Source organism: Ranitomeya variabilis, chromosome 3 (assembly GCF_051348905.1).
Source record: "Ranitomeya variabilis isolate aRanVar5 chromosome 3, aRanVar5.hap1, whole genome shotgun sequence".
NCBI classification, from domain to species: Eukaryota; Metazoa; Chordata; class Amphibia; order Anura; family Dendrobatidae; genus Ranitomeya; species Ranitomeya variabilis.
In genome coordinates, this window is record NC_135234.1 from 500,574,218 (window position 1) to 500,588,310 (window position 14,093).

Here is a 14,093-nt window from a genome sequence, read left to right on the forward strand (position 1 = left end):
CTCCTCCTCCAGATGAGGATACATATAGCTAAGGGACGCTCCCCTGAATCTGGGTTCAGAGCTCCCCCTCCTGGCCTAGATTCAGATGTGTTTAATGTAAGTGCCTTACCTGATAGAAAGAATCCCCCTTCCCTTCAAGCGTGACATCACCCTGAAGGGAAGGCAACATCACTGCAGCAACCGGCCACCTGGGGTGGTGAAACATAAGTACAGAAAGTACTGCCTTCCTCTCTCTCTGCAAATAATATCTGTACAAACAGCACTGACTCCCTGTCTCTCCATAGGTAGTGTGAATACTGCTATGTCCTCAGTTATGTTCACAGATAAGTGAGCTTTTCAATCAGTCTTTAATCTGCAAAAAAAATAATTAAGAATATAATTCTGCTTCCCTTTTATTAAGATCACAGATTAGTATGTAACTGTTAAAATTATGAAGGAGGACTGGGCATATCCATTAACACCTTTAGGATCAGGTCAGTTGTGACCTTTAAAGATCTGAACAATATTTTTGCATCTTGCCTAATACTTTGCCCCATTACTGTTTTCACTTAATCGTTTAACCCTTTCACGCCAGAGTCTGTTTTCGCCTTTGTGACCGGGCCAATTTTTACAATTCTGACCAGTGTCACTTTATAAGGTAATTACTCTGGAAAGCTTCAAAATATCCTAGTGGTTCTGAGATTATTTTTTTGTGACATATTGTACTTCATGATAGTGTGGGTTTTTTTTATATAAATTTCACAATTTTCAAACTTTTAATCTGTATGCCCTTAAATCACAGAGATATGTCACACAAAATAGTTCATAAATAACATTTCTCAAATGTCTACTTTACATCAGCACAATTTTTGAAACATAATGTTTTTTGTTACGAATTTAAAAGGGATAAAAGTTGATCAACAATTTCTCATTTTCACCATAATGTGAAGACACGGGGAGCGGCGAGAGCCCCAATGTCCGCTAGCCGGAACCGCATGCATGGACCAGTAACAAAAATGTTACATTAGCGACAATTTTTTTATTTTAACAGGGGTAACAGGAGGAAATGCACCATAAAATTTGTTGTGCAATTTCTCCTGAGTAAGCTAATACCCTATATGTGGTGGAAAACTACTGTTTGGGTGCACGGCTGGGCTCAGAAAGGAAGGAGCATCATTTGAGTTTTGGAATGCAAAATTAGCTGGAATAGCGTTTGGAGGGCCCTTGATGTGACTAAACAGTGAAAAACCTCCCACAAATTACCCCATTTTGGAAACTAGACCCCTCAAAGAATTTATGTAGATGTGTGGTGAGCACCTTGAAACCTCAGGGGCTTCGCAAAATTTTATAATGTTGAGCTGTGAAAATTAAAAGAACACATTTTTCCCACAAAAATGTTATTTTAGCAGCAAACTTTTTATTTTCACAAGGGTAGCAAGAAAAAATGGACCCCAAAACTTGTTGTGCAATTTCTCCTGGGTACGCCAATACCACATATGTGGAGGAAAACTACTTTTTAGGTACACAGCAGGGCTCGGAAGGGAAGGAGCGCCATTCAACTTCTGGAATAAAAATTGGCTTGAATCAATAACCCCCACAAATTACCCCATTTTGGAAATTATACCCCTCAAGGACTCTATCTAGATATGTGGGGAGCACTTTGAGCCCCCAGATGCTTCACGGAAATGTATACCGTATAGCTATGAAAATAGAAAACCAAAATTTTCCCACATAAATGCTGTTTTAGCCCAATTTTGTTTTATTTTCATAAGAGTAATAGGAAAAAATGAATGCCAAAATTTGTTGTGCAATTTTTCCAACGTACGCAGGTACCCTATATTTTTTTTTAAACGACTTTCTTGGGTGCATGGTAGGGCTGAAAGGGAAATGAGTGCTATTTTGGCTATTTTTATAATAGATTGTGGATTCCATGTCATATTTGAAGAGCCCCTGACATGCCAAAACAGCAACAACAAAAAAATCACAGGTGATCTCATTTTGTAAACTACCCCTTTAATGGAATTCATCTAGGGAAGTATTGAGTATTTTTAACCCTCAGGCGATTCACAAACTTGTATAACATTGGGCTGAGTAAATGAAATATTACTATTTTTTCCACTAAAATGTTGCTTTGACCCCAAGTTTACAATTTTCAAGAGGGATAATAGGAGAAAACGAACAATTATGCAATTTCTCCAGAGTACATCAATACCTCATAAGTGGTTGAAAACTACTTTGAGGCACAGCGCAAAGCTCAAAAGGGAAGGCTATTACAGTGAAGATTTTGCTGCACTGGTTTGAAGGGGCCATGTCACATTGGCAGAGCTCCTGGGGTTCCAGAACAGCATAAACCCCCCTGAGTGACCCCATTTTACACACTATAACTCTCAATTAATTCATCCAGGGGTGCAGTGATCATATTGACACCACAGGTGGGTCACAGAATTTTATATCATTGGGCAGTGAAGAAAAAATAATTACTTTTTTACCACAAAAAAATTTTTTAGCCCCAGATTTTACATTTTCACATGGGGAAATGGTAAAAATGGTGCCAAAATGTGTCACACAATTTCTGTTGAAACTGGCAATACCCCATATGTGGCTGTACACTACTGCTTAGCCACACAGCGAGACTCAGGGAGGACAGAGCGCTATTTGACTCTTGAAGGACAAATTATTATAGAATAGCTTGTGCACTCCATATACAGAGATCCTAAATGCCAAAAGAGCAGAATACCCCCCTCAAGTGATCCCATTTTGGAAATTATATATCAGCTTGAAGAGTATAACCCAATTATATTAAAACATAACCTTTAATAACCTCATTAAAATGCAGACATACAATAAACAATAAGGTGCTCACGCCGATAACAGTGCAGATAAAAAACTGGTTGGATCTCACCAATTGTAGACCAGGGAAACCCACGTAGATAATAGCGGGTCCCAGGGAGGGTCCAGAGGAAATGGAGAAATGTATAAGGGAGTGGGGACCTGTTCACTGCTCCCCTGTCGTGCCCCAGCATTTACTCCTGTCCTGACAAGGACAGGCCCTAGTGAGCCTTAGACTGGACACCCCCCACCAAATGTATGATGATAAATGCTTCCCAACGCGTTTCTTCTCCAATCACGGAGATTCATCAGGGGAATTCAGCAAAAGAATGAGCTCCATTTTGCCCAAATGTACAGCATTGAGGATATCAGCAATGGCTGTATATCCTCTGGTAGTCGGAGAGATTATGTGTGACCGTCTGCCACACACGGTGAGTAAACCAGAAGTGACACCCGCTGTCGGTTTATAAAGATAATGGGCCAGAAACCCCCCAGGAAGTGAAAATAAACCACCCCCCAACGTCCGTCCCCTATGACTCACTGTATCATGCTGTGCTCCAACATCATGGAACGCACGCCAGTCCCACACTGATATATCTTCCGGCCGCCGCTTATTCCCAGCGTGCCGCGCTCCATATCCCTGGAGCGCGCGCCGGCACTGTATCACTACCTAACATCCGGCCATCACTTATGTTCGGCGTCCCAGAGGACCGGAAGTGCCCGAATGCGCTCCAAAGTCGTGGAGCGCATACATAGTATCCGGCCACCGCTTTCACTCAGCGTACCGAGTGGCCGGAGGTGTCCGCGCCATTTTGGAAATGCACCTTCCGGTGCGACAGTGTCTATATGCGTTCCACAGAGGAACGCCCAGCATGACGCCACACTGCGTGCGCCCAACTCAACCTGTGGCTGACAGTGTTTCACTGTTACTATGTGCTCAAGCCGAGACCCCATAGCCGGATAGCCCCAAAAGTATACATACCGCTATCCATCTAATCAGGCGGTGCTGATAATGAAAAACATTAACAGACAGTGGTATGTATTGCAAAAAATATTGCAGCGATACAGTGCCTCTGATACAGTAGTAGAGGCACAATGATACAGTAGTAGGGATGATATAATGCACAAACCTGTTAACCTTGAAAGGGGAAGCAATATACAGGCACAACGATACAGGAGTACATATGATCACCGTTACCCCAAACATAGATTCCCCCAAGGGCAAAGGACATTTCTTGGGCAGAATTTACCATGTAACATTGCGAAAATATTGCAGCGATACAGTGCCTCTGATACAGTAGTAGAGGCGCAATGATACAGTAGTAGGGATGATATAATGCACAATCATATTAACCTTGACAATCAAAAAAAGGGAAGCAATATACAGGCACAACGATACAACGATACAAGAGTACATATGATACCCCAAACATAGATTCCCCCACGGGCAAAGGACATTTCTTGGGCAGAATTTACCATATAACATATACGATAAAATGCCTATAATTATATTAATCGTCCATGCCGTTCAGATGCCCTACATTACTGGAAGTGTCCAGGTAAAATGTATGTGAAACTAGTGAGTACACATCTCATCAAGAATAGGGATAGAAATAGGGAATATCAGTGTAAAAATGGGGGGAAATTAACAAGAAGGAGGGGAGGGGGAGGGGGGGGGGTTGGCCGGGTTACGTTAATTCAACACATACCCAAATAGATGACAGCAATAAAACTATTCGTATATCCAAAGGTAAATATGTGGATCCCTCATGAATTGGAAAGTATCCTGATGTGAATAACAATATTTATAGCCCATCAGTACCAGTCTTGTTAAAAAGAGGGAAACCAAGGAGCAAAGATAATGATCTTGCCCCATCAATTTGCATATGTTTTGTTTACTATGACCATTTCAAAGGGCTGGTACAGACACTAACATGTGTCCGCAAGAGTAGTGGTAGATAGACACTAGAATACAGGATATATGATGGGCAGACCACAGGAGAGAGGCAATATAATGAATCGAGAACAAATGCGACAAAAAAGATGGCTCATAATGTAAATGTCGGACCTACAAGAAACAGCCAAAATTGAGCTGTTCATTGAGTCCATGCGGGTGACAGGTGTCCAACAAGAAAATCCATCTTGCCTCTCTTTGTAACAAGATTTTATCAAAGTCACCTCCCCTGGGTGGAGGAGACACCTTGTCAATCCCCATAAAGCCAATGACCTTTACATCACCACCATGCTGGGTATTCACATGCCTGGCAATGGGGGTATCCCTCTGGTTGCGGATGTCCCCCAGATGTTCTCCTATCCGTCTGCGAAGTTCACGCGTAGTTTTGCCAATATAGGAGATACCACAGGTGCAGACAGCCCGGTACACTACCCCTTTAGACTTGCAATTAATGAATTCCTTGATGGAATATGTTTTCTGAGTACGAATGTTATGGAATTCTTTAGCCACCTGTATAGATTCACATGCAATACATCTGCCACATTTGTAGCAGCCCCTGGGTCTATTGGGCAGCCATGTGGAGTGAACCGGGGTAGTAAGATGACTGTGTACCAGTCGGTCCCCTAGTGTTTTGCACTTTCTGTAGGTAACCTGGGGTACCGTACCAACCGCCTCCCTCAGGTCCTCATCCATTGCTAGAATACCCCAGTACTTCTCAAGAATGGCCCTAACCAGAGGGGCCCCATTGTCAAATGCACAGATCATTCTAATGGTCTTGGAGTTATCATTCTCCCTCCTCCGTGGTACCAGGAGATCATTTCTGACCCTCGTCCTAGCATGCTGATATGCCTCCCTCAGCACCCGATCAGGGTAACCTCTCTCCAAAAATCTGGATCTCAGATCTCTTGCTTTGATCCTGAAATCAGCCTCATCAGAGCAGTTCCTCCTCAAGCGGAGGTATTGGCCCTTGGGGATACCTTTTTTGAGGGAATATGGATGGTGGCTGTCCCATCTCAACACAGAATTAGTGGAGGTAGGTTTTCTGAAGATTGTGGTATCAAGACCATCCCGGCTGTTTTTAGAAATCAGGATGTCAAGGAATGGTAGACTTTTTTCTCCCAACTCAGAGGTAAATCTCAGACCCAGATTGTTTTGGTTAAGTGATGACAAGAATTTGTAGAAGGTATCCTCGGTACCCTTCCACAAAACCAACACATCGTCTATATAACGGACCCACAGGTCAATATAGACGGTAAAATGTTCATTGGCCTCAGTAAATACGGTGGTGTCCTCCCACCAGCCCAGGAACAAGTTGGCATAGCTGGGTGCACATGGGCTACCCATAGCAGTGCCCCTGAGCTGGTGGAGGACCTTCCCGTCAAATAAGAAATAGTTGTTGTGAAGGACATAATCAAGAAGGGTCAACACAAACTGATTATGAGGGACAAACTGTTGTCCCCTAGTACTCAAAAAGTACTGTACCCCCCCCCCTGTATCCCACAATCATGTGGGATAGATGAGTACAGCGACTCCACGTCAATGCTTATCAGCAACGACCCGGGTTCAATAGAAATACCTTCAAGTCTGCGCAACAAATCCATGGTATCCCTGATATACGATGGGAGGGATATCACAAATGGTCTGAGAATCTGATCAATGTAGATACCCGCATTCTGACAGATACTACCTATCCCCGACACAATCGGTCTCCCCTTTAGGGGGGCTGTGCCTTTGTGAACTTTTGGGAGGGTATAGAATGTAGCCGTGGTCGGGTGCTGAGGGAGGAGGAAATGATATTCCTCTTGACTTATTAAGTTATCAGCTAATGCTTTTTGTAGAATATTTTCAAGATCCCTCAAACATCGTGCTGTTGGATTCTGCAAAACCCGAGCATAAGTGGTATGATCGTTCAATAGAGTCAGACACATATCCTTATATTGTTCCACATCCATCACTACCACGTTGCCCCCCTTGTCGGAGGGCTTAAAGATAACAGTATTATCTGTTTCCAAATTACGGAGTGCTGTGATCTGTGCTTTGGTAAGGTTGTGCCGTGATTTATTACCCGTAAGCTGTTTGATATCCCTGGTGGCCAAATTAAGGAAAACGTCAATGGCTGACACGTCAGCCCCCACCGGTGCCATCCTTCTACTTGGATTCTTTAATTGTGTAAATGGGCCCAACCCCCTCAAAGTTTGAGGTATAGACTCAAGACCCGCTAGTAGTTGGACATCTTGTATCATGTCAGGAGGGATCCCCAAATCAGCTGCAGTTTTTTTGTCCTTCTGCTTAAAAAGTTTGTGCCACCTTAATCTCCTGACAAAGAGATGTAAATCTTTTATCATGTCAAAGAGAGCAAAGTCAGTAGTTGGTATAAAGGATAGTCCTTTGGACAAAACTGACATTTCTATATCACTGAGGTTTCTACCAGACAAATTTATGACCTGTGGGGCTAGTCCCTGCTGTACGTGTTGTGACTCCTCAATTGGTAGGGACGGTCTAAAAAACCGGGCCTTGGTGTAGCGGAGTGGTATCTACCTCCTCTCTGATAACCCCTGTTTCTCCCTCGCTGTCGTTCCCTGGATGGTCCGGCCCTGCCCTCAATATCAGACAGGTCCGTCTCCGTAGAAGAAAGGTCCGTCTCTCTATCACCCCTCTCCTGTCGTTCTGCCACCACCTGGTATATTTAATTGTCCTTAAAGTCTTGCAGGTCTCTAAGATACTGTTTATGTTTCCTTTCCTTGAGATTATATTGGAATTTTTCGATCGTATTCTGTAACTGACTCTCCTTAGTGACGAAATCACTTTATGTGCTAAATTTTTTTGTAATCTCAATTTGATCTTTAAGTTTGAGATTCAATCTTTCCAGATTGGCCTTTTCCTCACTCACCAATAACTGCATAAGTCTAAGGGAACTGGAGGTAGCCTCTTTTTCCCACAGACTCATAAGTTGCGGTGTTCTACAGCGTGCAGCTGGTAATAGTGAGATCCGGAGCCCCCTGGGTACAATATTATTTGCCAAATAGTTCTCAAGACTTTGCAACTCCCACCATGAAACTATCTGTTCTTTATAGGTTCTGGTGAGGTCTTTAAAGACCGTATTATACGTAGGTGTATACTTCTTCTGAGCAAAGGTTTTTTCAGAGAAGATATCCTTGGCTTCTGTCAGCCATAAGTCAGTGTCTGGCCCTGCCGCCAAAAAACCAGCCATAACAAAACTAATAGTATAGATAACAGCTGCAGCTTGGAATACCAAACTGTTGCACAACTCTTAGGGAGAACAGTATATATCAGCTTGAAGAGTATAACCCAATTATATTAAAACATAACCTTTAATAACCTCATTAAAATGCAGACATACAATAAACAATAAGGTGCTCACGCCGATAACAGTTCAGATAAAAAACTGGTTGGATCTCACCAATTGTAGACCAGGGAAACCCACGTAGATAATAGCGGGTCCCAGGGAGGGTCCAGAGGAAATGGAGAAATGTATAAGGGAGTGGGGACCTGTTCACTGCTCCCCTGTCGTGCCCCAGCATTTACTCCTGTCCTGACAAGGACAGGCCCTAGTGAGCCTTAGACTGGACACCCCCCACCAAATGTATGATGATAAATGCTTCCCAACGCGTTTCTTCTCCAATCACGGAGATTCATCAGGGGAATTCAGCAAAAGAATGAGCTCCATTTTGCCCAAATGCACAGCATTGAGGATATCAGCAATGGCTGTATATCCTCTGGTAGTCGGAGAGATTATGTGTGACCGTCTGCCACACACGGTGAGTAAACCAGAAGTGACACCCGCTGTCGGTTTATAAAGATAATGGGCCAGAAACCCCCCAGGAAGTGAAAATAAACCACCCCCCAACGTCCGTCCCCTATGACTCACTGTATCATGCTGTGCTCCAACATCATGGAACGCACGCCAGTCCCACACTGATATATAACTTCCGGCCGCCGCTTATTCCCAGCGTGCCGCGCTCCATATCCCTGGAGCGCGCGCCGGCACTGTATCACTACCTAACATCCGGCCATCACTTATGTTCGGCGTCCCAGAGGACCGGAAGTGCCCGAATGCGCTCCAAAGTCGTGGAGCGCATACATAGTATCCGGCCACCGCTTTCACTCAGCGTACCGAGTGGCCGGAGGTGTCCGCGCCATTTTGGAAATGCACCTTCCGGTGCAACAGTGTCTATATGCGTTCCACAGAGGAACGCCCAGCATGACGCCACACTGCGTGCGCCCAACTCAACCTGTGGCTGACAGTGTTTCACTGTTACTATGTGCTCAAGCCGAGACCCCATAGCCGGATAGCCCCAAAAGTATACATACCGCTATCCATCTAATCAGGCGGTGCTGATAATGAAAAACATTAACAGACAGTGGTATGTATTGCAAAAAATATTGCAGCGATACAGTGCCTCTGATACAGTAGTAGAGGCACAATGATACAGTAGTAGGGATGATATAATGCACAAACCTGTTAACCTTGAAAGGGGAAGCAATATACAGGCACAACGATACAGGAGTCCTTTGTCCTTGGGGGAATCTATGTTTGGGGTAACGGTGATCATATGTACTCCTGTATCGTTGTGCCTGTATATTGCTTCCCCTTTCAAGGTTAACAGGTTTGTGCATTATATCATCCCTACTACTGTATCATTGTGCCTCTACTACTGTATCAGAGGCACTGTATCGCTGCAATATTTTTTGCAATACATACCACTGTCTGTTAAAGGGAACCTGTCACCTGAATTTGGCGGGACCAGTTTTGGGTCATATGGGCGGGGTTTTCGGGTGTTTGATTCACCCTTTCCTTACCCGCTGGCTGCATGCTGGCCGCAATATTGGATTGAAGTTCATTCTCTGTCCTCCGGAGTACACGCCAGCGCAAGGCAATATTGCAATATTGCCTTGCGCTGGCGTGTACTCCGGAGGACAGAGAATGAACTTCAATCCAATATTGCGGCCAGCATGCAGCCAGCGGGTAAGGAAAGGGTGAATCAAACACCCGAAAACCCCGCCCATATGACCCAAAACCGCTCCCGCCAAATTCAGGTGACAGGTTCCCTTTAATGTTTTTCATTATCAGCACCGCCTGATTAGATGGATAGCGGTATGTATACTTTTGGGGCTATCCGGCTATGGGGTCTCGGCTTGAGCACATAGTAACAGTGAAACACTGTCAGCCACAGGTTGAGTTGGGCGCACGCAGTGTGGCGTCATGCTGGGCGTTCCTCTGTGGAACGCATATAGACACTGTCGCACCGGAAGGTGCATTTCCAAAATGGCGCGGACACCTCCGGCCACTCGGTACGCTGAGTGAAAGCGGTGGCCGGATACTATGTATGCGCTCCACGACTTTGGAGCGCATTCGGGCACTTCCGGTCCTCTGGGACGCCGAACATAAGTGATGGCCGGATGTTAGGTAGTGATACAGTGCCGGCGCGCGCTCCAGGGATATGGAGCGCGGCACGCTGGGAATAAGCGGCGGCCGGAAGTTATATATCAGTGTGGGACTGGCGTGCGTTCCATGATGTTGGAGCACAGCATGATACAGTGAGTCATAGGGGACGGACGTTGGGGGGTGGTTTATTTTCACTTCCTGGGGGGTTTCTGGCCCATTATCTTTATAAACCGACAGCGGGTGTCACTTCTGGTTTACTCACCGTGTGTGGCAGACGGTCACACATAATCTCTCCGACTACCAGAGGATATACAGCCATTGCTGATATCCTCAATGCTGTGCATTTGGGCAAAATGGAGCTCATTCTTTTGCTGAATTCCCCTGATGAATCTCCGTGATTGGAGAAGAAACGCGTTGGGAAGCATTTATCATCATACATTTGGTGGGGGGTGTCCAGTCTAAGGCTCACTAGGGCCTGTCCTTGTCAGGACAGGAGTAAATGCTGGGGCACAACAGGGGAGCAGTGAACAGGTCCCCACTCCCTTATACATTTCTCCATTTCCTCTGGACCCTCCCTGGGACCCGCTATTATCTACGTGGGTTTCCCTGGTCTACAATTGGTGAGATCCAACCAGTTTTTTATCTGCACTGTTATCGGCGTGAGCACCTTATTGTTTATTGTATGTCTGCATTTTAATGAGGTTATTAAAGGTTATGTTTTAATATAATTGGGTTATACTCTTCAAGCTGATATATACTGTTCTCCCTAAGAGTTGTGCAACAGTTTGGTATTCCAAGCTGCAGCTGTTATCTATACTATTAGTTTTGTTATGGCTGGTTTTTTGGCGGCAGGGCCAGACACTGACTTATGGCTGACAGAAGCCAAGGATATCTTCTCTGAAAAAACCTTTGCTCAGAAGAAGTATACACCTACGTATAATACGGTCTTTAAAGACCTCACCAGAACCTATAAAGAACAGATAGTTTCATGGTGGGAGTTGCAAAGTCTTGAGAACTATTTGGCAAATAATATTGTACCCAGGGGGCTCCGGATCTCACTATTACCAGCTGCACGCTGTAGAACACCGCAACTTATGAGTCTGTGGGAAAAAGAGGCTACCTCCAGTTCCCTTAGACTTATGCAGTTATTGGTGAGTGAGGAAAAGGCCAATCTGGAAAGATTGAATCTCAAACTTAAAGATCAAATTGAGATTACAAAAAAATTTAGCACAGAAAGTGATTTCGTCACTAAGGAGAGTCAGTTACAGAATACGATCGAAAAATTCCAATATAATCTCAAGGAAAGGAAACATAAACAGTATCTTAGAGACCTACAAGACTTTAAGGACAATAAAATATACCAGGTGGTGGCAGAACGACAGGAGAGGGGTGATAGAGAGACGGACCTTTCTTCTACGGAGACGGACCTGTCTGATATTGAGGGCAGGGCCGGACCATCCAGGGGACGACAGCGAGGGAGAAACAGGGGTTATCAGAGAGGAGGTAGATACCACTCCGCTACACCAAGGCCCGGTTTTTTAGACCGTCCCTACCAATTGAGGAGTCACAACACGTACAGCAGGGACTAGCCCCACAGGTCATAAATTTGTCTGGTAGAAACCTCAGTGATATAGAAATGTCAGTTTTGTCCAAAGGACTATCCTTTATACCAACTACTGACTTTGCTCTCTTTGACATGATAAAAGATTTACATCTCTTTGTCAGGAGATTAAGGTGGCACAAACTTTTTAAGCAGAAGGACAAAAAAACTGCAGCTGATTTGGGGATCCCTCCTGACATGATACAAGATGTCCAACTACTAGCGGGTCTTGAGTCTATACCTCAAACTTTGAGGGGGTTGGGCCCATTTACACAATTAAAGAATCCAAGTAGAAGGATGGCACCGGTGGGGGCTGACATGTCAGCCATTGACGTTTTCCTTAATTTGGCCACCAGGGATATCAAACAGCTTACGGGTAATAAATCACGGCACAACCTTACCAAAGCACAGATCACAGCACTCCGTAATTTGGAAACAGATAATACTGTTATCTTTAAGCCCTCCGACAAGGGGGGCAACGTGGTAGTGATGGATGTGGAACAATATAAGGATATGTGTCTGACTCTATTGAACGATCATACCACTTATGCTCGGGTTTTGCAGAATCCAACAGCACGATGTTTGAGGGATCTTGAAAATATTCTACAAAAAGCATTAGCTGATAACTTAATAAGTCAAGAGGAATATCATTTCCTCCTCCCTCAGCACCCGACCACGGCTACATTCTATACCCTCCCAAAAGTTCACAAAGGCACAGCCCCCCTAAAGGGGAGACCGATTGTGTCGGGGATAGGTAGTATCTGTCAGAATGCGGGTATCTACATTGATCAGATTCTCAGACCATTTGTGATATCCCTCCCATCGTATATCAGGGATACCATGGATTTGTTGCGCAGACTTGAAGGTATTTCTATTGAACCCGGGTCGTTGCTGATAAGCATTGACGTGGAGTCGCTGTACTCATCTATCCCACATGATTGTGGGATACAGGGGGTACAGTACTTTTTGAGTACTAGGGGACAACAGTTTGTCCCTCATAATCAGTTTGTGTTGACCCTTCTTGATTATGTCCTTCACAACAACTATTTCTTATTTGACGGGAAGGTCCTCCACCAGCTCAGGGGCACTGCTATGGGTAGCCCATGTGCACCCAGCTATGCCAACTTGTTCCTGGGCTGGTGGGAGGACACCACCGTATTTACTGAGGCCAATGAACATTTTACCGTCTATATTGACCTGTGGGTCCGTTATATAGACGATGTGTTGGTTTTGTGGAAGGGTACCGAGGATACCTTCTACAAATTCTTGTCATCACTTAACCAAAACAATCTGGGTCTGAGATTTACCTCTGAGTTGGGAGAAAAAAGTCTACCATTCCTTGACATCCTGATTTCTAAAAACAGCCGGGATGGTCTTGATACCACAATCTTCAGAAAACCTACCTCCACTAATTCTGTGTTGAGATGGGACAGCCACCATCCATATTCCCTCAAAAAAGGTATCCCCAAGGGCCAATACCTCCGCTTGAGGAGGAACTGCTCTGATGAGGCTGATTTCAGGATCAAAGCAAGAGATCTGAGATCCAGATTTTTGGAGAGAGGTTACCCTGATCGGGTGCTGAGGGAGGCATATCAGCATGCTAATACGAGGGTCAGAAATGATCTCCTGGTACCACGGAGGAGGGAGAATGATAACTCCAAGACCATTAGAATGATCTGTGCATTTGACAATGGGGCCCCTCTGGTTAGGGCCATTCTTGAGAAGTACTGGGGTATTCTAGCAATGGATGAGGACCTGAGGGAGGCGGTTGGTACGGTACCCCAGGTTACCTACAGAAAGTGCAAAACACTAGGGGACCGACTGGTACACAGTCATCTTACTACCCCGGTTCACTCCACATGGCTGCCCAATAGACCCAGGGGCTGCTACAAATGTGGCAGATGTATTGCATGTGAATCTATACAGGTGGCTAAAGAATTCCATAACATTCGTACTCAGAAAACATATTCCATCAAGGAATTCATTAATTGCAAGTCTAAAGGGGTAGTGTACCGGGCTGTCTGCACCTGCGGTATCTCCTATATTGGCAAAACTACGCGTGAACTTCGCAGACGGATAGGAGAACATCTGGGGGACATCCGCAACCAGAGGGATACCCCCATTGCCAGGCATGTGAATACCCAGCATGGTGGTGATGTAAAGGTCATTGGCTTTATGGGGATTGACAAGGTGTCTCCTCCACCCAGGGGAGGTGACTTTGATAAAATCTTGTTACAAAGAGAGGCAAGATGGATTTTCTTGTTGGACACCTGTCACCCGCATGGACTCAATGAACAGCTCAATTTTGGCTGTTTCTTGTAGGT